Source organism: Natator depressus, chromosome 7 (assembly GCF_965152275.1).
Source record: "Natator depressus isolate rNatDep1 chromosome 7, rNatDep2.hap1, whole genome shotgun sequence".
In the NCBI taxonomy this organism is placed as follows: domain Eukaryota; kingdom Metazoa; phylum Chordata; order Testudines; family Cheloniidae; genus Natator; species Natator depressus.
In genome coordinates this window covers 28,777,780-28,802,115 of record NC_134240.1, presented here as the reverse complement: position 1 = coordinate 28,802,115, position 24,336 = coordinate 28,777,780, and the positions used below count along the sequence as shown (strand labels likewise).

Here is a 24,336-nt window from a genome sequence, read left to right as displayed (position 1 = left end):
AGGCAAGTGCCGTCTGCTCCCCCTGGGATACCCTAGTGATGGGGAAAGGGAAGGCCCAGAGGGCGAGGGCAGATGGTGGCTACAGGGTGATGGGCATTTCTTGACTCACGAGGGTGCTTCTCACATCTGCAAACACAAATGAGAGGCAAAGGGAAGGTGCGGAAAAAGGAGAGTGCAGGGCAGGGGCAAGGCACAGCAGCAACACAAAGGTTGTCGGTGTATTTATGCAGGGGGCTTTACTTTGCAGCCATTACTACTGCATGTGGCTGCCTTTAACTTCAGCAAGTGTCCCCTTGAGTGGCACCATCCATGCACCCAATACTGCACTACTTGACAACAATGGTCATTACTGAGAGCAGGCCCCCTATACCACTGACCTGGAGAACTTCAATCTAAACAGATAAGGTGGACAAAGGCTGGGCGTGGGAGGAAGGAAGCACTATTAACACTTTACACACAGGGAACTGAGTTGCAAAGATTAAGTAACTTGCCCCACATGTCTCAAGGAGCCTGTGCAGACCCTAGTCTCCTGAGTTCCAGTCCAGTGCCTTAACCACAAGATCATCTTTCCTAACTTAATGGGCCATCAGCCATCTCAATACTACTTACTACTTACAGTAGTGTTTGGGGCCATTGCCGGAGAATATTGGAGGATTTTTAAGGATGCAGCTTGACTCATTATTTCAAAGACCTCTTCAGAAGGAACCAAGATTTCCCATCTGTTCCATATCACGATAGCAATAACCTCTAATTGTGCTGCCCTGACAGACTGTGTCATTGTTTCCACTAGCTCTGTTTTCCTTGTGAGTATAGATCAGACCCTTCTCTCCCTAAAGATACTCTCAAATCCAAGCTCAAATCAAAACAAGTTTCCATCTGAGAACAATTATTTTGTTTGCCACGTTGTATATATTGAATGTAAGTTTTAAAGCTAACACCCTACAGAAGCCCAGTGAAAAAAGGGTGAGATGCCTCAAGTTATTCTTAGTACAGTATAAAGTACCACCCATTAAGACACATTGGCCTAGATTCTCAGCCATGCTGAGACTACTTTGTATCAATCTGCAAGCACAACATGGTTATAAATTCAGCAGGTCCAACAACTGGAAAATTTCCCCATTGCAAGGGGATCCTCATGTGCTGCAGAGCCATCTAATTTGTCTGGCATGGTTTGTTCATTGTAAACAAGTCTACTTCTTGCTCATCATGCCATTATATTCTAGGATCCAGATCTGACACTGTATGTGTCACAGAAGTTTGTTCTATCATTTTATTAGGGTACAAAGTTAAACTTATTGGACAGACAGTGCCACGATCACTTTACTTTGCATCTGGATGGGACTTGCCACTGTGCACACCCCATTTAATTGGGCACCAACCCATAACATTCAGTACTTTCACATAACATCTACAACTTTCTCTCTCTCTCTCTCTCTCTCTCTCTCTCTTTAAAAAAAATAAAAGATCACAGATGGTTCTTTACTTACTCACATTGCTGTCAGTGGACAAGCATGGGGTTTGGTGATCTCTCTGATTTGCTGATGTTGGCATCAGCAGCTGATTTGGAAACGATATACTTCAGCAGGTTGTGTTGTTTGGCGAGGCAGAGGTAATAGCAGGAACAGCAGGGACAGAAGGGAGCATCGGTCGATATCGCTGAGCATATGGAGCTGGGCCCAGACTAATTGCTGTGGCCATTAACTCTCACTCTGGTGATTTACCGTCTTGTTATTTTTGAGCCAGAGCTTTGTTCCAGAACCACAGTTCATAGCAATGGACTGGAGAGATGAGATTCTACAAAACACCAAACACACCAACAGTGTAACAAATTCCACTGCCAATATTGTTTTGGCAGGATATAGTGGAGTGAAGTGAAATGGCTACTCAGCCATAGGTATGATATGCTACTGGATATGGACGTTCTTCACTGAAACGCCACAAAGAATACTGCCTGGTATTTCCACATCTGTAACTAAAATATGTCTAAAACAAAAGATTCACGTGGGTTAGAATGACAGATCAGACTTTGGGGAAATACTACAGCTCGTGATGCACTGCACTGAAATTCCTTTCCACTCCCTATGGCTACACAACAAAAGCCAAGTACAAACATGCTCTAAAAACCCTTTCAAGATTCTGCACTGAATAAAAACATTTGTAATCATCACGATTAGCACTTATGTTACATAGCAACTCCCATCCAGGATCTCAAAGCGCTTCACAAATATTATTTGATTAAGCCCCACACTCCCTCTAAGAGGTAGGCGCAGTCAGTATTAACCAAATTTACAGGTGGGGAAACTGGGCACAGAGAGGTTAAATTATTTACTCAGCTTCAAAGTGGTCACTGGGTAAGCCAGGATCCCGAGACAGAGGTTTTTTTTTTTCTTAATTGGGCCGAACCATTGATGTCTCTGGGAGCTGTAGATGTAAAGAAATTCTTGGGATCAGGCCTATAGAGAAGCCCACTGTACCTGGAACAGACTTCTCTCCGGACACCAAAACTAAAGGGATAGTTATCACCTTTGGGTTCCATTGTTTAAGTGATTTAGTGAGGTACCGAGTTGTTTGCTAATATTATACAAAATTAAGACAGTTGCAGCTACCAGGGGAAATGCATTTCAAATCCACAAGCAGGTACCTGTAAGAGGAGGCAATATTGTGTAAGAGGGTCCTTGTGAGTAACGTGTTCTGAAAGTGACTAATAGTATTGTATGCAGTATTACTGTAGCTGTGTTGAGTCCAGCATATGAGAGAGACAAGGTGGGTGAGGTAATATCTTTCATTGGACCAACTTCTGAAGAAGAGCTCTATGGAGCTTGAGAAATTGTCCCTTTCACCAGCAGAAGTTGGTCCAATAAAAGATATTACCTTATCCTTGTCTCTCTAATAATACAGTACACATTTGAGTCAAGCTTCAGGGCAGTGATTGCTTCTTAATATGTATTAGTAAAGCCTGTGGCATGGAGTCCCAGTCTTGATGGAGTCCTCTTGGTGCTACTGTAATATCAATAAATAATGTTATGAGCTGGGTGAAACCTTGTTATGGATTGAGTTAAAACCTCATTGAGATTGATGGGTGTGAACACACACTTCAATTAACATAAATGTGTGGGCAAATTAATCACAATCCCCTACCTAAAACAAAAAGGGTTATGTGACACACTCAAGAGTTTTGGACTGTGTGAGCAGAGGGGATTTATGCTGATTATTGTTTTGAGAGAGAGGCAGAGACAGATGGAGTGCGTGTGTGTATAAAACACAAAACCAGAGGCAGGCAGACAGCCTGAAGAAATCCAAGCAAATGCTTGCAAGTGCTGTTTGACCCTGAAAGAAACCTAGAGAGAAGTTCTGGATGCTGGCTGAAAAGAAGCTTGGTCCTGTAAGCTGAGGGCTGGTCTATGCTTAAAATTTAGGTCAACATAGCTAGGGTGCTCACGGCATGAAAAATCTACACCCTGACCAATGTAGTTATGCTGACCTAACCCCTGGTGCAGATGCAGCTCTATTGACAGAATAATGCTTCTGTCGACCCAACTACCATCGGTTGGGGAGGTGGTATTCCTACAGCAATGGAAAAACACCTTCCCTCATTGTAGGCTGCGTCTATGCTACAGGGTTATACCAGCATAGCTAGGGCGCCATAGTTAGCCCACTATAGTCTTGTAGCACAGACATGGCCTACTCCTTTTGCCTTGGGTTCCTCCTGCATTCAGAGAAGCAGGACTTTGTACATTCTTTGTAAAGAAAGAAGATTGCATCAAAAAGAACACCAAATTTTTCATCAATTTCTACTACTATATAGAGTGTCCCCAGGGCTTCAAACTTTGATTAGCCACTCAGGTCAAAGAGGGTTAACAACAGGCAAGTGGATTAGACCTGGGTGAAATTTTTCAGCCAAAACTATTTTTGGTGAAAAAAATGACCTTGAGATGTTTTTGCAAAATTTGTGTTGGTTTCACCGATTGTTTCGGATGAAAGAAAAAAACCTGAAAAAAAAAATAGAAACATTTCCTTTTGACATTTTCAAAACAAAACATTTTGATTTTTCAGCTCACTTTTCATTTTGAAATTCCCTTCAGTTTTATTAAGAACAATTTAAAAACATTTTTAAAAAGGCTCAAAATCAAAATGAAACATTTCATTTCAAACAAAATAGTTCATTCAACCCCAAATTATTTTCTCCACTTTTTGTTTTGCTGAACTGGGGGGGGGGGGGGAATCATTTTTGGTTGGACTTAAAACAATTTTTTTTTTCAGAATAGCCAGTGAACTAAAAAATCTGTTGTTTGCACAGCTGGAGAGCTATTTTCCTGGCTATTGCACAATTTTACATCAGAGTGAAAGAGAAAACATGTGACAAACAGGAGCCAAAATGAGATGAATCACTGATAGAGCAGAAAAACAAAGGTTTTACCACAATCAGGAACCTAAACACCACATGCCTCATATGTCCCACCACAGTCCAGTGCCAAAATGCAATAATGTGAACAGGTCAGAAGTTACTCAGTCAATTTTATTACTTCCACTAAAGCCTTCAGTTCATCTTATGTTTCACCAAACTACACTGTGAAAATAAACAAATCACTCTTTAATATTCTTTGAATATATTTTTAAATGACAGTTTCTTTCAATATATTGCATGTACATAGAATCATAGAATATCAGGGTTGGAAGGAACCTCAGGAGGTCATCTAGTCCAACCCCCTGCTTAAAGCAGGACCCATCCCCAATTTTTGCCCCAAATCCCTAAATGGCCCCCTCAAGGATTGAATTCACAACCCTGGGTTTACATCTTCACTGAAAGTCTTCATCAGTAAGAGTGGACACATTTTGCTGTTAAAATAGGAATATATATATTTCGAGAAATGATGACACTGTACTGCAGTCCTTACCTTAGGCCTGATCCTACCCAGTGCTCGTGGGAAGTGCTGCATGTAAAAACACATGGGAAAAAGAAATGAACAGGTAGCTCGGAGGACCCCAATCCTGCATTCTTGAGAGCTCTGATCCTGGCCACCCAGCTACTTCTGTCAATTGTGGGACTAAGACCAAAGGCTGCAATCATGCTCAACTAGGGTGACCATATTTCCCTATGCTGAATATGGGACACCTGATAAAATTACTCGTATTCAAGCAAGTTCAACAGGGCGCATAGGCGCCGACTCCATGGAGCACCCACAGGGAAAAATTAGTGGGTGCTCTGCACCCACCAGCAGCCAAACTCCCCCCCCACCTGTGCCCCACCTCCTCCACTGCCTCTTCCCCGAGCGCCAGCGCGCCGCATCCCCGCTCCTCCCCCTACCTCCCAGCTCTTCCCGCCTTGCCGCTGCCAGGCAGTTGTTTGGCGGCATGCTGGGAGGGAGGGGGAGAAGCGGGAACATGGCGCGCTCAGGGGAGGAAGTGGGGAGTGGTGGGGCCAGGACAGGAATGTGGGGAAAGGGTTGGAATGGGGGCAGGGCAGGGGCGGAAAGGGGGGCAGGGCAGGGGAGGGGCCAGGGGCAGAGAGGGGTCAGCACCCACCGGTGGGAGCAGAAGTCGGCACCTATGGGGCATATGCAGGGTTTGGCTCCTCCTGGCCAGCGCACTGAGCCAGAGGGTCTTGGGGTTTACCAGAGTGCCAGCCCAGCCCGAGGCAGTGGGGGAAGGAAGGAGCCTGCCGGCCAGGCTGTTGGTGAGCTGAGCAGTACGACCAGGGGCTTGTTCTCCATGCAGAACTGGGAGTGGGACGCGCCGCACTGGGGGGGATGGGGGGGTGGGGAAGGGATATGGAGGAGCAGCAGGGCTGGGAGGGGGCAAAGGGGCAAAGCAGGGAGGACAGTGAGGGGGGAGCATGTAAATGGCTGATGTGGTGACATGTAACCGGCTGCTGCCGGGTGACTGGCTGTACTCGCCAGCCATCGCAGAGTGCAGCCAGTGCCGGCCAGAAACGGGACAGGGAGCAAGAGCCAGCATGCTGCGGGGGCTGCACTGACAGACCAGGACGGGGAGCAGCTGGCCCCGCATGCTGCAGCTTTGCCCTGCCACCAGCCTTGCACACCCACCCCCATTGTCGGCCACTGGACCCTCCCACTCACTGCTGGTGGGTGGGCGGCTGGCGAGCAGGGATCCGGCCAGCAGCAGGACCTGCCAGTACTGATCGCGGGAGACAGAAAATACGGGACAATTAGCCCAATTTTAAGAAAAAGTCAGGTTACCTGCAGGAGGGCTTAAATATGGGACTGTCCCTTTAAAAATGGGATGTCTGGTCACCCTATGAGTGCTGGGGGGTACTGCCACACACCCAGACTTGAAGTGGTTTCCATCATATACAGGGTTTACTGTTGGGTTCAATGGCTCTCAGCACCCCCACAAGGGTAAGGGAGTGGGTACACAAGGGGCTTGAGATTTACTTCTGTCTGTGGGGAAGTGTATGCTGTAGGCTTAACCTGATTTACTACCCACTCATTACCCCTGTCCTACCCACACACAATGGGGCTAAAGCACAACCTTGAGCTCTGTGCTGTGCCCAGACAATAACAAAGGGAAACACCCACCAAACTGTATAGCAAAAATGGGATTTTCCTATAACCTAAAAACCCTACACTTTCTTTACAGGGCACAATCCAATATTATTAAGGGCTTGGGTACAGCGTGTGGGCATAGATCAATGAATTTCTTGTAAATGCTGCTATAAAAAGCACTTGTGGTGACTTATTGTACTAGAGATACAGATGCATCTCTGATCAAAACAGAATCTGAAAACGGTACATTCATTTAAGGAGGGATCAAATTCATCCCATGGAACAGCGATGAACAGCACAGCATAAGAGGCCAATTGCTCCTAATGTACATGCATTTTTGCTTGAGAAAACAAACATTATGGAAACAATCATTTCTGTCTCCAGCACAATACAGCTTTATTTTGTAAGGTGCAAACTATAGCCTCATAGAGGGATAGCACTGTTACAGTTCAGCAGAGACAGCCTTACCAAGCATTGTTTGGTTTTGGCTTCAGTGCCCATGGTAATCTGGACTATGTCACTTGCTAAATTTTCACAGTTCACTTGTGAAAATTTTAACAGCAAACAAATAATTCTCTTCCCCTTTTGTTTGCTCCATTTCTAGGAATAGGAGGGAGACAAAAGTTTTAAAAACATGCAAAATCCCAGTGTTACAAACAAACATACTGCACAGCATCATGAAGTTAGACAGCCCTCCCATTACTGATAAACACATGGGAACCTATTGCAAACCTGCCTCAGGTTGCCTATATTAACATAGAAGCAAGCAGCTAAAACAGTCCAGAGCAGACTCCTTCCTCACTATCACCCAAACCAATCAGTTTCTCTCTTTCCTGCTTTGCTGCATAGAACCAGCACCAAAGCTGGTGCTCTCTCTTTTTCACTTAGGCCCTGAACCACCATGATCCCCAGCCATCCAGCCTGCACTCCCATCACCCTCTTTTATATCCAGAGCCCTGAACACTTATGGATATCTTTGGGGTGGAGGGTCTGGAGACTTCCCCCCTACTGTTCCATCAGGTTTGGGAGGATACTAAATAGCTATCCCCTCCCACAGTGAATTTTGGTGTGGGCTTGTCAGACAAGGGCCACCCCCATCTCATCGACTGACCCTTCATGAGGGAGATAGGCAGTCACTAGTCAGCTGGAAGTGGGACAGTCAGCCACTGCATAACTACATGACCGAGAAGCCCACAGACTGGGTTGTTGCATTTGTACCACCCCATGTCTGGGAAAGGGAGAGAGCCTTCTGAGGATACTCATGGGCGAATTCTGCACAATGCTGGATTTTGCAGAAATTAATGTTGGCCACACAGAATTTCCATTTCCCCCCATAGAAATAGGCTGCAGAAATGTTGGCCACCACTATGGGCTGTTGGACCTGGCAGAGCCCAGCTCGCAAATAGAAGACAAGGCCGGGGGGGGGAGGAAGAGGAAACTGGAGGGTTTCCAGCAGCTGCAGTTCCCCGCATGCCCTGAAGTAAGAAGTGGCATGCAGGAAACGCAGTACAAACCCTGGACCCCACATGAGGCTGTTTCTCCCTGGGCTCTAGGAGGGTAGGGTCTGTGAGAGTCTGGGCTGGGAGGAGGGGAGGGCACAGCTGGGCTCTGGAAAAAGAGGGGGTGTGAGTGTCTGGGCTGGGGGACCCCATGGCTGGGCTCACGGGGGGAGGAGGTGTGAGTATCTGGGCTGGGGAGAAGGGGGGCAGAGAAGCAGGAACTGGGTTGTCGTGGGGGTTCCTTTAACTCTCTACTCCTGGGGGAAGTTTTTGTGTGTCTGTATTGTTACAGACATACTTGCTGACAGGTATTTTGAAATAAATTACCAAAATAATTGAAACTGGTGTGATTATATGGTGTTATTTTGACAAACAAAATCTGCAGAATTTTAAAACATTGTGTGCAGAATTTTTAATTTTTTGGTGCAGAATTGCCCCAGGAGCATGAGGAGGCAGTGAGAAGGAGCAGCAAGTAAGTGGTGGTTTTAAGAGGCCTTGGCTGGGAGTGAGTGGGGGGTGCTTGTGCCGGAAATGAGTTAACAAGAGGAATAGGAAGGATGTAGGAGAAAGAAGTGGAGGGAGAAATGAAATGTGGCCACATAAACAGCTGAAGCCAGTTCTAGAGAGCAAGTCCACCAGAGGCGAAGACTCCCACACTGGGTAGAGTGCTTGTGTAGATGAACAAACAGGAGAATGGTGCTAGAAATAGGAGTGCGTGAGCAAGCGAGAGAGAGATTCCTCTCAGCTAAGAATAGTGCTGGGCTGAGCAATATCACTGAAGACCTAATAGCTCCTAGAAACAAGATCTTTTGTAAAGATTTAAGAATTGTTGCCTTTAAACATGAACAGAATTTCTCATAGGAAACACGAGATCCTCAGAATCCTAGTGTTATCAGCAAGTTAGCAGATTTCACCATGAAAGAAGGCAAAAGGATTTGCTTCTCACAGAGGATGACCCTGCCCCGCCTCTTCCCACCACTCCCCCCGGAGTGGGAAAAAATAGACAAGAGGAAATCAGAATGACCTTGAGCAAGGGCATACCTCTTAATCAGTAGCCGGCGCGAGGTGAGGTTCTCTGTTTTAAATCTTGCCGCATTAGAGAACTTGTAAGGGAAGGCTTTGACTCTGCACCCACCAATTTAAAAAAGTGTGAGCATATGTGGACAGATTAGGATGGAAGAATTTCAAAGAAACATGGTCTGTCCAAATGGGTTTCCCAGTCCTATACCATACACAGCACAAACCCCCTGCATAACAATCTATACCTGTTCCTTTTTAAACCCCACTATTTTTAAAACAAAACAAAAGCTACAGAAAAAGAGGCTTCTGAGATGCATATTAAAAAATTTAAGGCTCAATTACTCACTTTTTAAAAACATTCTAAAGGAGGAACCAAATTTGGCCCTCATGTACATTGGTGAAACTTCCATTGTCAATGGGAATTGTTGCTTCAGATGGCAGAATTGTTGCTTCTGCATTTGGCCCTATATATCTTAACCCTTCAGAATGTTTTTCATTGAGATGGATTCTAACCAAAGGACAACAAAATATATACCTGAATTTACCAACTTTGCTTTTTATTAAATGACTCTGATGTTCTTCTGGTTTTTCCTCAATATATAATAAATAACTAAAAAGGATGCACCATGCCCTTGAAAGTTCAAATTTATAACAGAAAGAACAAGTGCAATGGTGATCACTTTCCCAAAGTCTCTTTAAGTGAGTTATTTTCCCCTATGGGACATATCAATGTGATCTAATACACAAGAAAAGTAATTATTAGGATATTTATGCTAATTTCCCCACCGCAAGCTAAACACTGGCGTTGGAGACATTCAAAACACATTGTGTGATTTGGCAGCACTCCAAAACCTGCCAAGATACTAATTATGGGATGTATCTTTTGGTTCCTTTGTAGCCACGCAGTTTATTCACCTTGATACTCTGGAGATTCAGGAGCTTATTCTTAATGAGTGCTGGCAATGAAAGAAATATATTCCTGACCCAAGCTGTCATTAGCAACTTCTGAAAGTGCAAGCTATATGTTTGCTAGTGGCTGAAATAACACAGTTGAAGCTAGTTGCTCTCTGTTTATTACTCTGTATAAAATACAGTTGCACTTCATGCAAGCAACTGTCTGCAATAGTCATTTGTCAGGCTTTCAACATGTTAATGTGAACAGAAAAACTATAACTTAAATATTTGGCCTGAAGTAAAAACCTGCTCTATTACCAGTGTGCAATGTTGTTAGAAATATTTGTGTTTTAAATCCTATTAACAAGGGCTTTTAAGAAAGATTGTCTCATGTCCATTTGATTTAATTGTGAAATGTACCTCCTTAGGTAAAAATCAAGAGGAAGATGGCTCTTCCTGCTGCAAATCTGCCAGCGGTATACTGTATAAACCGCATTTAATTCTACAAGCTGAATAATCTTAATAGTTTACTTTGGGCTTATTCAAAGGAATTACTGTACTTTGACCACAACTCATGAAGGGCTCTATTCTCAGAAAAATAGCTTCTGAGGCAGGCACAGACTTCAGACATTAGGTGCAATTTCAAGGCCAAAAATAAAACAAGTTCCCCTCTGCAGCAGGCACAGAATCCACATTAAGCATTCTGCAGCCCCAGCCCTCAGCATGAAACGTGGAGCTTTGTCTGGATTGTTAGGGCACTCTGGTGAGTATGCTTGGCAGGTCCCTGCAAATCCTAACATGGGGCTAACTTCTGCTTTGACTAACAGTTTTTTTCCTTCAATGAATTGAGGAGAACTTTGTGTCCTAGTGCCAGACTAGAAAATTCAGCAGAGGCACTTCTCTATGAGATATGAGCTGTCTATCAGAAGAAACCTCAATCCTATGTTAGCAGTTCAGAGAGACTCCTTGAGTATGGTCAATGAAGTCCATTTCCTCTTGGTCTCACGGTAGGCCAGACGGCACCCTAGTATCCAAGAAATGAAGCTGCTCAATGGTACTGCCAGAGCAATATAAGGAATGGGTCTGTGTGTCATAGGTGCTACTTTTAAAAAGGCTATCTGGACATGAATGAAAGATAAAAGGTAGGAAGCTTTCTGAAAGACGGTTTTTTTCCCAGGCAGGATTTTCTAATTTTAGATTTTTGAAGGGATGCAAAATTTTGAAGATTCAACTCTCTGAGCTTGGTCTTCCCAGCTTCAGTCACACAAGAAACCTGTTCCAGCCTTCAGCTTCAAATACTTCCCAAATCGAAAAATTCAGTGGATGACTGTGGGTGAGGGATAAAATATTTCACAAAATCAGGTGCAACTTACGAGGAGATTAGTCAAAACAAAGGGTTTTGGCAGACCTGCTGGTTTTTCTTTTGCAGAAGACAGGAAATATTTATATTTTAACTGAAGAGATCACTAACTGAGCCTGGGCATCTGTCAAGACTCATCATAGTCAGGAAAATCATGAGGTTTCACACAACCATTGGGACTCACAATGGAGTCACAGCGGAGCCAAGAGGCCAGTGAAGAAGCTTGGCAACATGTGACCTCCAGAAGAAGAAGGGGGAATGTCCGGGTTCCAGCAACGCAGACACAGGTAACTAACCGCTTTCATGTTCTCTCCACAGGTACCATTGCGGAGAGTGGACCAGACGATATGTCTGGGGGGAGAAAGCAGAAGGAGACTCCGCTGGTTGGAAGGCATAAGATGCGATGTCCTGAGGTTGGGGGTTCCACGACCACCACTCCCAAGAGAAGGAGGCGGGTGGTGGTAGTTGGGGACTCTCTCCTCCGGGGGACTGAGTCATCTATCTGCCACCCTGACCGGGAAAACTGAGAAGTCTGCTGCTTGCCAGGGGCTAAGATTCGCGATGTGACGGAGAGACTGCCGAGACTCATCAAGCCCTCGGATCGCTACCCCTTCCTGCTTCTCCACGTGGGCACCAATGATACTGCCAAGAATGACCTTGAGCGGATCACTGCGGACTACGTGGCTCTGGGAAGAAGGATAAAGGAGTTTGAGGCACAAGTGGTGTTCTCGTCCATCCTCCCCGTGGAAGGAAAAGGCCAGGGCAGGGACCGTCGAATCGTGGAAGTCAACGAATGGCTACGCAGGTGGTGTTGGAGAGAAGGCTTTGGATTCTTTGACCATGGGATGGTGTTCCATGAAGGAGGAGTGCTGGGCAGAGACGGGCTCCATCTTACAAAGAGAGGGAAGAGCATCTTTGCGAGCAGGCTGGCTAACCTAGTAAGGAGGGCTTTAAACTAGGTTCACCGGGGGAAGGAGACCAAAGCCCTGAGGTAAGTGGGAAAACGGGATACCGGGAGGAAGCACAGGCAGGAACGTCTGTGATGGGAGGGCTCCTGCCTCATACTGAGAATGAGGGGTGATCAGCAGGTTCTCTCAAGTGCTTATATACGAATGCACAAAGCCTTGGAAACAAGCAGGGAGAACTGGAGGTCCTGGTGATGTCAGGGAATTATGACGTGATTGGAATAACAGAGACTTGGTGGGATAACTCACATGACTGGAGTACTGTCATGGATGGTTATAAACTGTTCAGGAAGGACAGGCAGGGCAGAAAAGGTGGGGGAGTAGCACTGTATGTAAGGGAGCAGTATGACTGCTCAGAGCTCCGGTACGGAACTGCAGAAAAACCTGAGTGTCTCTGGATTAAGTTTAGAAGTGTGAGTAATAAGAGTGATGTAATGGTGGGAGTCTGCTATAGACCACCGGACCAGGGGGATGAGGTGGATGAGGCTTTCTTCCGGCAACTCACAGAAGCTACTAGATCACATGCCCTGGTTCTCATGGGTGACTTTAATTTTCCTGATATTTGCTGGGAGAGCAATACAGCGGTGCATAGACAATCCAGGAAGTTTTTGGAAAGCGTAGGGGACAATTTCCTGGTGCAAGTGCTAGACGAGCCAACTGGGGGGGAGCTTTTCTTGACCTGCTGCTCACAAACAGGGAAGAATTAGTGGGGGAAGCAAAAGTGGATGGGAATCTGGGAGGCAGTGACCATGAGATGGTCGAGTTCAGGATCCTGACACAGGGAAGAAAGGTAAGCAGCAGGATACGGACCCTGGACTTCAGGAAAGCAGACTTCGACTCCCTCAGGGAGCGGATGGGTAGGATCCCCTGGGGGACTAACATGAAGGGGAAAGGAGTCCAGGAGAGCTGGCTGTATTTCAAGGAATCCCTGTTGAGGTTACAGGGACAAACCATCCCGATGAGTCGAAAGAATAGTAAATATGGCAGGCGACCAGCTTGGCTTAATGGTGAAATCCTAGCGGATCTTAAACATAAAAAAGAAGCTCACAAGAAGTGGAAGGTTGGACATATGACCAGGGAAGAGTATAAAAATATTGCTCGGGCATGTAGGAATGAAATCAGGAGGGCCAAATCGCACCTGGAGCTGCAGCTAGCAAGAGATGTCAAGAGTAACAAGAAGGGTTTCTTCAGGTATGTTGGCAACAAGAAGAAAGCCAAGGAAAGTGTGGGCCCCTTACTGAATGAGGGAGGCAACCTAGTGACAGAGGATGTGGAAAAAGCTAATGTGCTCAATGCTTTTTTTGCCTCTGTCTTCACTAACAAGGACAGCTCCCAGACTGCTGCGCTGGGCATCGCAACATGGGGAGTAGATGTCCAGCCCTCTGTGGAGAAAGAGGTGGTTAGGGACTATTTAGAAAAGCTGGACGTGCACAAGTCCATGGGGCCGGACGAGTTGCATCCGAGAGTGCTAAAGGAATTGGCGGATGTGATTGCAGAGCCATTGGCCATTATCTTTGAAAACTCGTGGCGAACGGGGGAAGTCCCAGATGACTGGAAAAAGGCTAATGTAGTGCCAATCTTTAAAAAAGGGAAGAAGGAGGATCCTGGGAACTACAGGCCAGTCAGCCTCACCTCAGTCCCCGGAAAAATCATGGAGCAGGTCCTCAAGGAATCAATCCTGAAGCACTTAGACGAGAGTAAAGTGATCAGGAACAGTCAGCATGGATTCACCAAGGGAAGGTCATGCCTGACTAATCTAATCGCCTTCTATGATGAGATTACTGATTCTGTGGATGAAGGGAAAGCAGTGGATGTATTGTTTCTTGACTTTAGCAAAGCTTTTGACACGGTCTCCCACAGTATTCTTGCCAGCAAGTTAAAGAAGTATGGGCTGGATGAATGTACTATAAGGTGGGTAGAAAGTTGGCTAGATTGTCGGGCTCAACGGGTAGTGATCAATGGCTCCATGTCTAGTTGGCAGCCGGTGTCAAGTGGAGTGCCCCAGGGGTCGGTCCTGGGGCCGGTTTTGTTCAATATCTTCATAAATGATCTGGAGGATGGTGTGGATTGCACTCTTAGCAAATTTGCGGATGATACTAAACTGGGAGGAGTGGTAGATATGTTGGAGGGCAGAGATAGGATACAGAGGGACCTGGACAAATTGGAGGATTGGGCCAAAAGAAACCTGATGAGGTTCAATAAGGATAAGTGCAGGGTCCTGCACTTAGGACGGAAGAACCCAATGCACAGCTACAGACTAGGGACCGAATGGCTAGGCAGCAGTTCTGCGGAAAAGGACCTAGGGGTTACAGTGGACGAGAAGCTGGATATGAGTCAGCAGTGTGCCCTTGTTGCCAAGAAGGCCAATGGCATTTTGGGATGTATAAGTAGGGGCATAGCGAGCAGATCGAGGGATGTGATCGTTCTCCTCTATTCGACATTGGTGAGGCCTCATCTGGAGTACTGTGTCCAGTTTTGGGCCCCACACTACAAGAAGGATGTGGATAAACTGGAGAGAGTCCAGCAAAGGGCAACAAAAATGATTAGGGGTCTGGAACACATGACTTATGAGGAGAGGTTGAGGGAACTGGGATTGTTTAGTCTGCAGAAGAGAAGAATGAGGGGGGATTTGATAGCTGCTTTCAACTACCTGAGAGGTGGTTCCAAAGAGGATGGTTCTAGACTATTCTCAGTGGTAGAAGATGACAGGACAAGGAGTAATGGTCTCAAGTTGCAGTGGGGGAGGTTTATGTTGGATATTAGGAAAAACTTTTTTACTAGGAGGGTGGTGAAACACTGGAATGCGTTACCTAGGGAGGTGGTGGAATCTCCTTCCTTAGAAGTTTTTAAGGTCAGGCTTGACAAAGCCCTGGCTGGGATGATTTAATTGGGGATTGGTCCTGCTTTGAGCAGGGGGTTGGACTAGATGACCTCCTGAGGTTCCTTCCAACCCTGATATTCTATGATTCTATGATTCATGATGGTTATTTGTAAATCCCCAAAATTTACACACTGCAGTACAAAGATTTATCCAATCAAAACCATGTCCCAGAATTTGTAGTATTCACGGTTTGTTATTCTCATGTTTAAAGTGCCTCAGTCATCCAGTCAGGGAACAGAATCTACACCATGTGACTAGGCTGACCAACCACACAACACAAACAAATAGCTGAAGGTTGAAACAAAAAGCCAAAAGAGGTAGGTTGAAAATTAATTTTCCAACCTGTTTGGATAATATCACAAAGAAAATGTCAGACAATCCAGATCAGGTCATGAATATTTCATTGACTGAAAGAGAGATTATATTTGTAACAGACATTATTAACTAATAGTTTGACCACCTGTAGTGCTTACTATTGAAACATGAGAGAATAGGATGAGGGAGGGATGCCTCCATGTGCTACCTTTGGTCTGTGGGGCAAATGATGGGCATAAATGTAAAATAGATTGCGAAATGGTCTCACGAAGTATGAAATACAAAAGTTTCCAAAGTAGTTTTTCTAAATGGGGCCATCCTTCCAGGTCCCTGATGGGCTGCTCGGGCACATAAAAGAGTTCTCTTTATTGTGTTGACTGCTCTGGTTTAACATTTCTCCAGTACTAGGTGGAAAAGCACTACAACCGCTGTGTCTCTGGTCACATCTTTTTGAATATTGTATGTTCACAGTGAAAACACCCTGAAAAATACTATGCATTGGACACTGAACAGGACATCCACGCTAGATGATTTACTTTCCACCCTGATGCACGTACAGTTGAAGCAGCACAGTCACCATGTTTCCTCTGTGGGTGGGTGAATGACAAAGCTGAAAAAGAGGCTCACATCTCAGTGAAGTCAGTGGCAAAACTCCCATTGAATTCGATGGGGCCAGGGTTTTTTTTACCCTACATCTCCGAGTGCATGTCTATTTATAGTCTGAGCCATTACGTCCAAAGAGTACAAGGGAGCACCTTAGCTGGCCAGGCGTGCCTGCAAACAGACCAGTTGTGTGCACACATGGATTCACACTCATAAATCAGGTGCATGCATAACTAGGATAATCTGGCTCCTAGAGTAGCAAGTTAGGAAGCAATAATAAATCTTGCCAAGGCACACTTGATTGACTTTGAATTAGCAGGCAATGGGAACTCAAATCCAAAACAGAACATGCAGCTGCATAGGACCAATGGTATCATGGTCACAAAACCTTAGAAGCCCAAAGCATTTCTTCTTTTTTACCTTCTTCCTAAGCCTATTTGGTCCATTAATATTTTACTATCTATGTAGGGTCAAATTCTGCTTTCAGTTATACCATGCACTTTTCAGTACTAATGCTGTGTGCTGAACAGCCCACCATGTCAGAATGGTTGCATGCCTTGTTATCGTGAAGATGTCTGTGTCCAGCACCCATTACACAACCAAGACCCCGTCGTACTCTCTAGCCAACATGGTCTGTGCTATCGAATGCTAGCACATGGTTCCTCCTTAGGTCCTTCGTTATCCAGATTTAACAGTCATGGAAGGGATTGCTGACTGCACTGCTACCACAATGCTCTCAGCCCGAGATAAATTAAGATCACAGAGGTCCCTGTTTCCTAAATTAACATAAATCTAAAATAATTGTTAAAAAATAATAAGCCAAGTCTAAAAAGGAAGTAGTCAGAAATATATAGTACTGACTGCTGCCGTTCAAGCTAAAGAAAACAAAGAGCTAAATACAATACTTTCCTCCCTATCCAACAGCACTGTACCAGAATTCTAGTCTCAATGGTATTTAGTGGTGCTTCATTCTCTTAAATTAGATTTCAGATTTAGGAAAAGAAAAGCCAGGAAGCTGGAGAAAGTAAAACAATCTAAAATACCCAGGGTACATTGGACTAGATAGAAAATTCAGGGAAAACAGCATTGCAGCAAATGGGAAAGTCCAAAGACAAGTTCAAATGCATCTCTCCCCCCAGTGTTGTAAATGTGATCAAAGAAACTTTTGTGTGTTTATCCCCTGGGGGAGTATTTCCTTTCCTGTTGCTTTCCCATAAAACAAGACATCTGAAAGAGATCTTTCAGTTCCTGCACAGGTAAGATTCAGCCATCTCAGTTTACCCAACTCACAGTTGTGTTATTGCCTGAATCAGTATTGAAGTTCTTAATTCCTGTGGAATTGAAGTGTCAGAGTGTGCCACGTAATACAAGCAGTATGTCTATGCTGCAATAAAAGACCCACAGCAGCGAGTCCCAGAACCTGGGTCAACTGATTTGGGCTGGTGGGGCTAAAACTAGTGTAGACATTCTTGCTCAAGCTGGAGCCTGGGCTCTGAAACACTACAAGGAAGTCAAAGAAGTCTTCCCCCATGCGCCTTATTTATCATCAGCTGTAATTAGCTATTGAGGGACCAGCAATATTCCCAAGAAAACACATGCACACATCAATTTACATATACTTGTGCATACGCATTTATCACGCATTGCCACACCCCCAGGGATCTTATCACACTGGATTATAAAGACAAATCAGTGGGTGTAAATGTATTCTGGAAATGAGAATGTTTTACTGGCTGTTGAGGCGTTTAACCTTCAAGATAACGCAGCCTCCCACTGTTATGTAAACTCTTGAGTGCTGAGTGCAAGTGGGAAATCCATGTCACAACCATTTTCAGGCTGCCTAAAGGCAGAAAAGAGGATGTTTGAAATGTACCCAACCAGCATGTTTGAAATGTACCCAATCAGCAGCTTATCTGTCTGCTGGCCTCTGACTGTAACATTCATTGTCCGTGGAGGTAACCAAAGGAGGACACAGTGAAATTTCTGCTGCATCTAGCTTGCCATTTAAATGCAGCAAAAGGTATTGCAAAGGCAAACCGTATGGCTCTCCTTATGAAGAGTGTAGAAGCATAGAGTACGATTCCTCCTTGTTCACTAAACTAACCTGTCACCCAGTGCCAGGAACCAAACTTCTCACCTGCAGGGCATCCAGAGTCAGCTTCAGCAAGGACTGGAGGGTGAATTTAGGTCCTAAACCCAAGCAGATACAGTTTATTTTTTGTAATTTATTACGTATAGCAAGAGCCTCAACATTCCCCACTAAAATATGGGATATGGGAACTGAGAAAATGGAATCATATTTTGTCTAGATTATTAAATGTCAAACGTAGATATTACAGCAGTTTGTGCTCAATGGGTTTTTAAAACACATGGCAAATGTGCCCGTTCTATAAGATGCTGCAATACATCTATAATAAACAATAAGCTACGGGGGGGGAAAAAAAGAGATGGAATTAATTTTTCATTTTAAAACCAGATACAATAGAAAATGAATGTTCCCCCCAGAAGAGCACTCCTGCTTTTGGCTAATACAATACAATAAAACACGCAAAAGAGAAAAGCACTAAGATAAGTTCTGCAGGAGTCTTTCATATTCACAACAGTTTCAGTCTGGTCCAAGGTGTCAAAGTTCATGGCAAGTGCAGCTGCATTTCCCCTCCATGGTCCACCAAGGGCATCCACTTTAGGCTCCCAGGGGAAATATATTAAAACAATAAAAGAATCTACACACATGCCAATAAGATTACCAGAGGTCACCCATCAATCTTACAGGCCCTCAGTAGGCCAAAATCCTTCCAGCCCTTCCCAGGAAGGATTGGGTTCCCCTTGGACAGAAGGTCCTGTCCTCTTGTTGGATCAGAAGCAGGCCCTGGGTCAGTTTACACTCAGGATATTTATCCGGAAGTCCTTTCTTTGTCTGTTGGTCTCGGGAGAATCCAGTCTGAACCAGTATATGTGAGTGTCTCCAAGGGGTGGTACTTCTCTGGAGGTGTTACAATCTGAGTGAATTTATCTGATTACCCCACACTGTTCATAGTTCCTGGCAGCTGTGGTCACTCTCCCACAGGGAATTACATACAATCCCTACCCACAATGATACTGAAGCTTAATACAGTAAGATCTCCCGAAGATATTGCAGGACATAGTCACATCTCCCACATCGCCGCACTAAAGCAGTGGATGCAATAGGGTGCTTGACGAGCATCCTAGGGGAACCCAAAGTTATTTCCTGGCAATTTCTGCAATTACCTTTCATAATTTCACACTTCAACTATTCAGATAATAAACATTCTGCTAGCAAGTGACCAACATCCTTCAAAAGTCTGCACAGAGTCATCGGACAACCTGATGTCTCTCTTTAGAGCCTCTGGGGCAGAGCTCTCACACGCCCCGTATCTGTCACACTGGGCATTCCACTATGGCACATCTGAAGCATGTAAGGAGAAAGAGAGATTCAGCAGAGAAGCAAACAAAGCAATGAGTATCTGTCTTGCTCAACAGGTCATAGTTTAACTTTTCAGAGGCAACAAAATTGAAGAGATCACTGTGGTGCACCAAAGCAGTTCCACAGGGTGTTTATATTTCCACCATTTAGGTAAAAAACTCAGAATTTACTCAATATGATTTTGCTTCGATAAGTGTTTTTGGGGAAAGAATTTCTTGGGGGCATTCCCATAGAACACTGTATGCCAGGGGTTCTCAAACTTCAATGCACCATGACCCCCTTCTGACAACAAAGTTACTACATGACCCCCGGAGGAGGGCCGGAGCCTGAGCACTGCCCCCGGGATGGGGAGAGAGAGGGCCTGAGCCCAAGTCCCACTGACCCGGGTCAGGATGGAGCTTAGGCTTCAGCTTCAGCCCTGGGTCGCAGCAAGTCTAATGCTTGCTCTGGTGACCCCATTAAAATGGTGTCACGACCCCACAGTTTGAGAACCACTGCAGTATGCTAAAAGGATGGGTGAAGCCCTGTACAAAATATTTCCTACAAAATCCTGTATTTTTCCGATGGTTGTGGAGAATCTCCATGCACCAATTTCTCTGCAGGCAGCGGTCTGTTTTTCAGAATCACGATATCCAGTCTGATTTCTCCTCTGGGTCTGACAGAAAATCTTGCATTTAGCCTTGGCCATAATTAAGCTTGCATGCATGAGAGCACTGATTAATGATTAAACTAGCTCAATGGACATCAGAAGAGAAGTGGGTTCTAGCCCCATAGATACTCAGATGGCAGGCACTGAAGTATTATTACGCCATATGTTTCACTCCATCAGCTTCAGACTTCTTGCCCTCACCTTCAAAAGGCCATCACAACCTTTCCTCTTTCTATAGTCTGGTCCATGTCACTTCCTCCGTTTCCTCTGCTGCACCGGTGGTGCCAGCCTCATCCGTTTGTTCATCAGACTCTCATACAAACCTCTGCACACATTCATCCATGTGACCCCTTATGTATGGCTCCCCCTTTTTGAACGGACCCCTCTCCTCCAAATCTTTCTTTAAAACCACCTCTACTGTGACATTTATGAGGCCAGCATGATGAGCAAAAGGGGAAGGCTGGCCCTTGCTTAGTAATAAAAAGCTGTGCAAAGGTTTATTTACATATAAATATTGCCTATGATGCTGAACCACCTCTTGGCACTGTGGAAGTATAAATAGTAAATAGGGTACAAAATACCTGGCTTATACTTTCAGTTTCCCCACTTACCTTAGAGAGTGTGACTCAGAAATGTCGTGAGAAATGGGAACCAATATTAAAGTCTAAGTCAAGTCTCACTCAGCAATGGTCCCCAAAGCAGAAAGGCCATGGCACCTCCATTGGCCTAAATTAACCTAACTACAGACCTGCCAAGTGTCACGTGTCTCAAGTGACACTCACACCTCCAGGCCCCCGACATCCATTCCCATAGCACTGTCTGGATGTCACGTAGTCAGCAGGGCTCCAGGAAACAGGAGGGAGTTAGCCTGGTGGACACTTGGTGTGCAGTGCCTGCTGAGCAGGTGGCCTTCCCTCTTCTGCACTCCACTCCCTCTGCTGGTCTCCTGCTCAAATGGCACAGCCAAGAGGGAAGGAGGGAGTGGCAAGGCAGGGGGGAGAAAGGGCTAATGAAAGGAAGGGGGAAGCTGGAGCTAGCAAGGGGACAGAACAGGAGGGACTAGTGAGGGGACAGGATAAAATGGATTGAATCAGGGGACAAGGGCAGTGAGGGGGGCCAGCATGGGGCCAGGCACTCAACCGAAGTGGGGATAGGGGCTGAATATGGCTGGCGGATTGAGGAGGAGCAGAGGAATCTCCTTGACTGTCCCATCACTACTCCAACAACATCCACCTCCAGGATATTCCCTACTGTTGAACAATCTCTACTCCCCAGCTACTCCAGGTACCCTCTTCCAACTGGGTAGCAATCCGTGAGGGTCCCTCCCACTCCACAGCAAACTTCCTCCCAGGTTCACTTCAGGAACTCCCAGGCTGTCTCCCACACAGTAACTGATACCCCTACAAGTTGCCTCTAGCTCCCCGCAAGCCCTTGTTCCCTCTTCTGAGGGGTGCAAAGAATAAGGTCCTTCCTCCCCACAACCACTCTCACCGCTAAGGGGAACTGGGCGAGGGAAATCCGTGATTTGTCATGACTGGTCATGTGACACATCACACACTGACCTGTATAAAATTGGCAGCCATGTTTCTCATTCCCAGAGAGCTAACTTGTGACACAGACAACTGGATTATCATTCCAGTCCCTCAAATCAGTGCATCCCATCCCTCAAAGAATATTGCACCCAAAGGAGTTAGACAGGCGATTCCAATGCCAGGCATCCTTGTTTTTATTCTAGCTAGTGAATCTGAAAACACAGACAATTGAGAGGTGCTTACATGCCCGAGTACATTCATGAGGAAGAATAATAGAGAAATTCTGAAGGTGAAGACATACGTCTTACAGCTAACCAAGAAGGCATACGTCTTACAACTAACCATACATCTTACAACTAATCAATTCCCCCAAAAAGAAAAGGAGGACTTGTGGCACCTTAGAGACTAACAAATTTATTTGAGCATAAGCTTTCGTGAGCTACAGCTCACTTCATCCCCCAAAGAGCATCAAGAGGTGCTTAGCTAATTCCAACTGCTTGGGACGAAGAAGCTAATGACAAGGTTTCTTTCTCAGAATTTTATCAGCTGTTAATAGTTCCTTAAAATTCATCTCTATTCCCCTACTGTCATTTAGATAGTTAGCTGGAAACTTACCTATAGTTCCTAGACTGGAATTTCAATTTGCAGCAGATTAAGTTAAAGTGGGAGGAATGAGTAACTGAGGGCATTTTCCCCATTGGACAAAAGCAATACCTTTTCTTACTACTATATATCAGGCTTCATCCTGCGAATCGATATCTGCATGTTAGCATTTATCCATCTATTTAAACTCAGAAAATCTTCTCTAGGAGCTCAGTGTGATTTCTCAACCACTGAGAGAACTGGTTTTTCTGTGTCTGTAGTCAGCATTAGATCCATTCCATTTTTCATCAATATTCATAGAATCATAGGACTGGGAGGGACATCGTCAGGTCTTCTACACTCAAGGCAGGACTAAGTATTACCAAGACCATCCCTGACAGGTGTTTGTCTCACCTGTTCTTAAAAACCACCAATGATGGAGATTCACAACCTCCCTACACAATTTATTCCAGTGCTTTAGTTTTTCCTAATGTCCAACCTAAACCTCCCTTGCTGCAGTTTAAGCCCGTTGCTTCTTGTCCTATCCTCACAGGTTAACGAGAACAATTTTTCTCCCTCCTCCTTGTAACAACCTTTTATATACTTGAAAACTGTTATGTTCCCCACCACCACCCAAGTCTTCTCTTCTCCAGACTAAACAAACTAAATTTTTTCAGTCCTCATAGATCATGTATTCTAGACCTTGAATCATTTTTGTTGCTCTCCTCTGGACATGCTCCAATATGTCCACATCTTTGCTGAAATGTGGCACCCAGAACTGGACACAATACTATACCACACCATATAGTCTTGTGGTCTCATAGAGGTTTAAGGCCAGAAGGGACCCTTAGCTCACCTAGTTTGACCTCCTGTATGACACAGCAGAATTTGTATTTGGCCAAAACCTCTCTTCAAATCAAAACTGGGTGTCTTTCTGGAAGACATCAAGAGATGGAGAATCCACCACTTCCCTTGGGAATTTGTTCCAATTAATTATAATAATTTATTATTTTTATGCCCCAAAGTATTTTGTTGATGGGAGCTTTAGAAACAGGAAAGCATATCAGTGAGAACCAAAAGATCTAAGGTTTTCCCCAGACTTCTATTATAGATCCCAATCCAACTTCCATGAAAGTCAACGGGAAGACTCCCATGGACTTTAATGGGATTGGATCTGGTCCATATTTAGCAAATATCATATTACAGTGCTGCAATCATTTGTCTTGTCTTTGCTGTAAAATGTGGAATCAGGTTACCATTACACCATTGAGAGTATGAAATATTAAAGAACTGATTTCTAACTCACTGCAATAAAATGTAATTGGCAGACAAGGCAGGTATGAGAATAAAAATGTGTGAGAGGGTTAGACCAAAATACATGTTACAGGGCTTTGACCACATGCATCCCACTTTAGAGTGCTGGAGGAGAATATGCAACGGGCGGTCACTATTCTGCATGGAGGGACTGAAAAGGAGAAGTATGCTTTCACGCTCTTTCACAACTCAATTCCTCCCAGTTTCTGAGCTTTCCCCTTTCTTCCCCCAAAAAGTCTTCTCTTACTCCTCTAACCTCCCCATATAACGATCAAAAATGTATACCCACCTACCTTCTCCTTACCCCACCCTCCTCTCAGAGTCACTGACCCCACCTATCTGCTCTCCCTCTGGATAGCTCCACCTTTCAACCTGCTTTGTCCCTATTGGTTCCTGGTCTCTGGGGGGTGGGGGGTCGGGGGGGTCAGGAAAAAGAAACAAGGGGAAGTTGGCCATGTCAGGAGGGAGGCTTAGGGTGAACAGGAAGTTCTCAAGCAAGTGGAGCATGGAAAGGTTGAACTCACCGCAAGAGTCCTGAGCTGCACCATCTTCCGTGCCAGAAACTGTCCTTTCTCCTCTGGCACAGCAGCCAGCAAAATATCCTGGAAATTAGACACCACCCAAGAGACATCCACCTAGGAGTTAGTTTAAGGTATAAAGTTAAATTTCTAGTCTCATAATTATTGGCTTTCAAATTTATAGCATTCAATACCAGGTTGCAGGTAGTATTCAGTCTTCTCTCCTAAAAGGGTACTTATTAGGTGAGGGAGAATG

General features: G+C 45.0%; 1 long non-coding RNA gene across 1 annotated transcript; it reads right to left on the bottom strand.

Moving 5' to 3' along the window:
- Positions 1 to 1,712: 1,712 nt before the first annotated feature.
- On the bottom strand, positions 1,713 to 24,120 carry LOC141991413 (uncharacterized). The gene is made up of 3 exons (XR_012640364.1): positions 24,087 to 24,120; positions 4,896 to 4,931; positions 1,713 to 1,794 (listed from the first exon to the last, which is right to left on the bottom strand). It is a non-coding gene; the product is annotated as an uncharacterized LOC141991413 (long non-coding RNA).
- Positions 24,121 to 24,336: the final 216 nt, after the last annotated feature.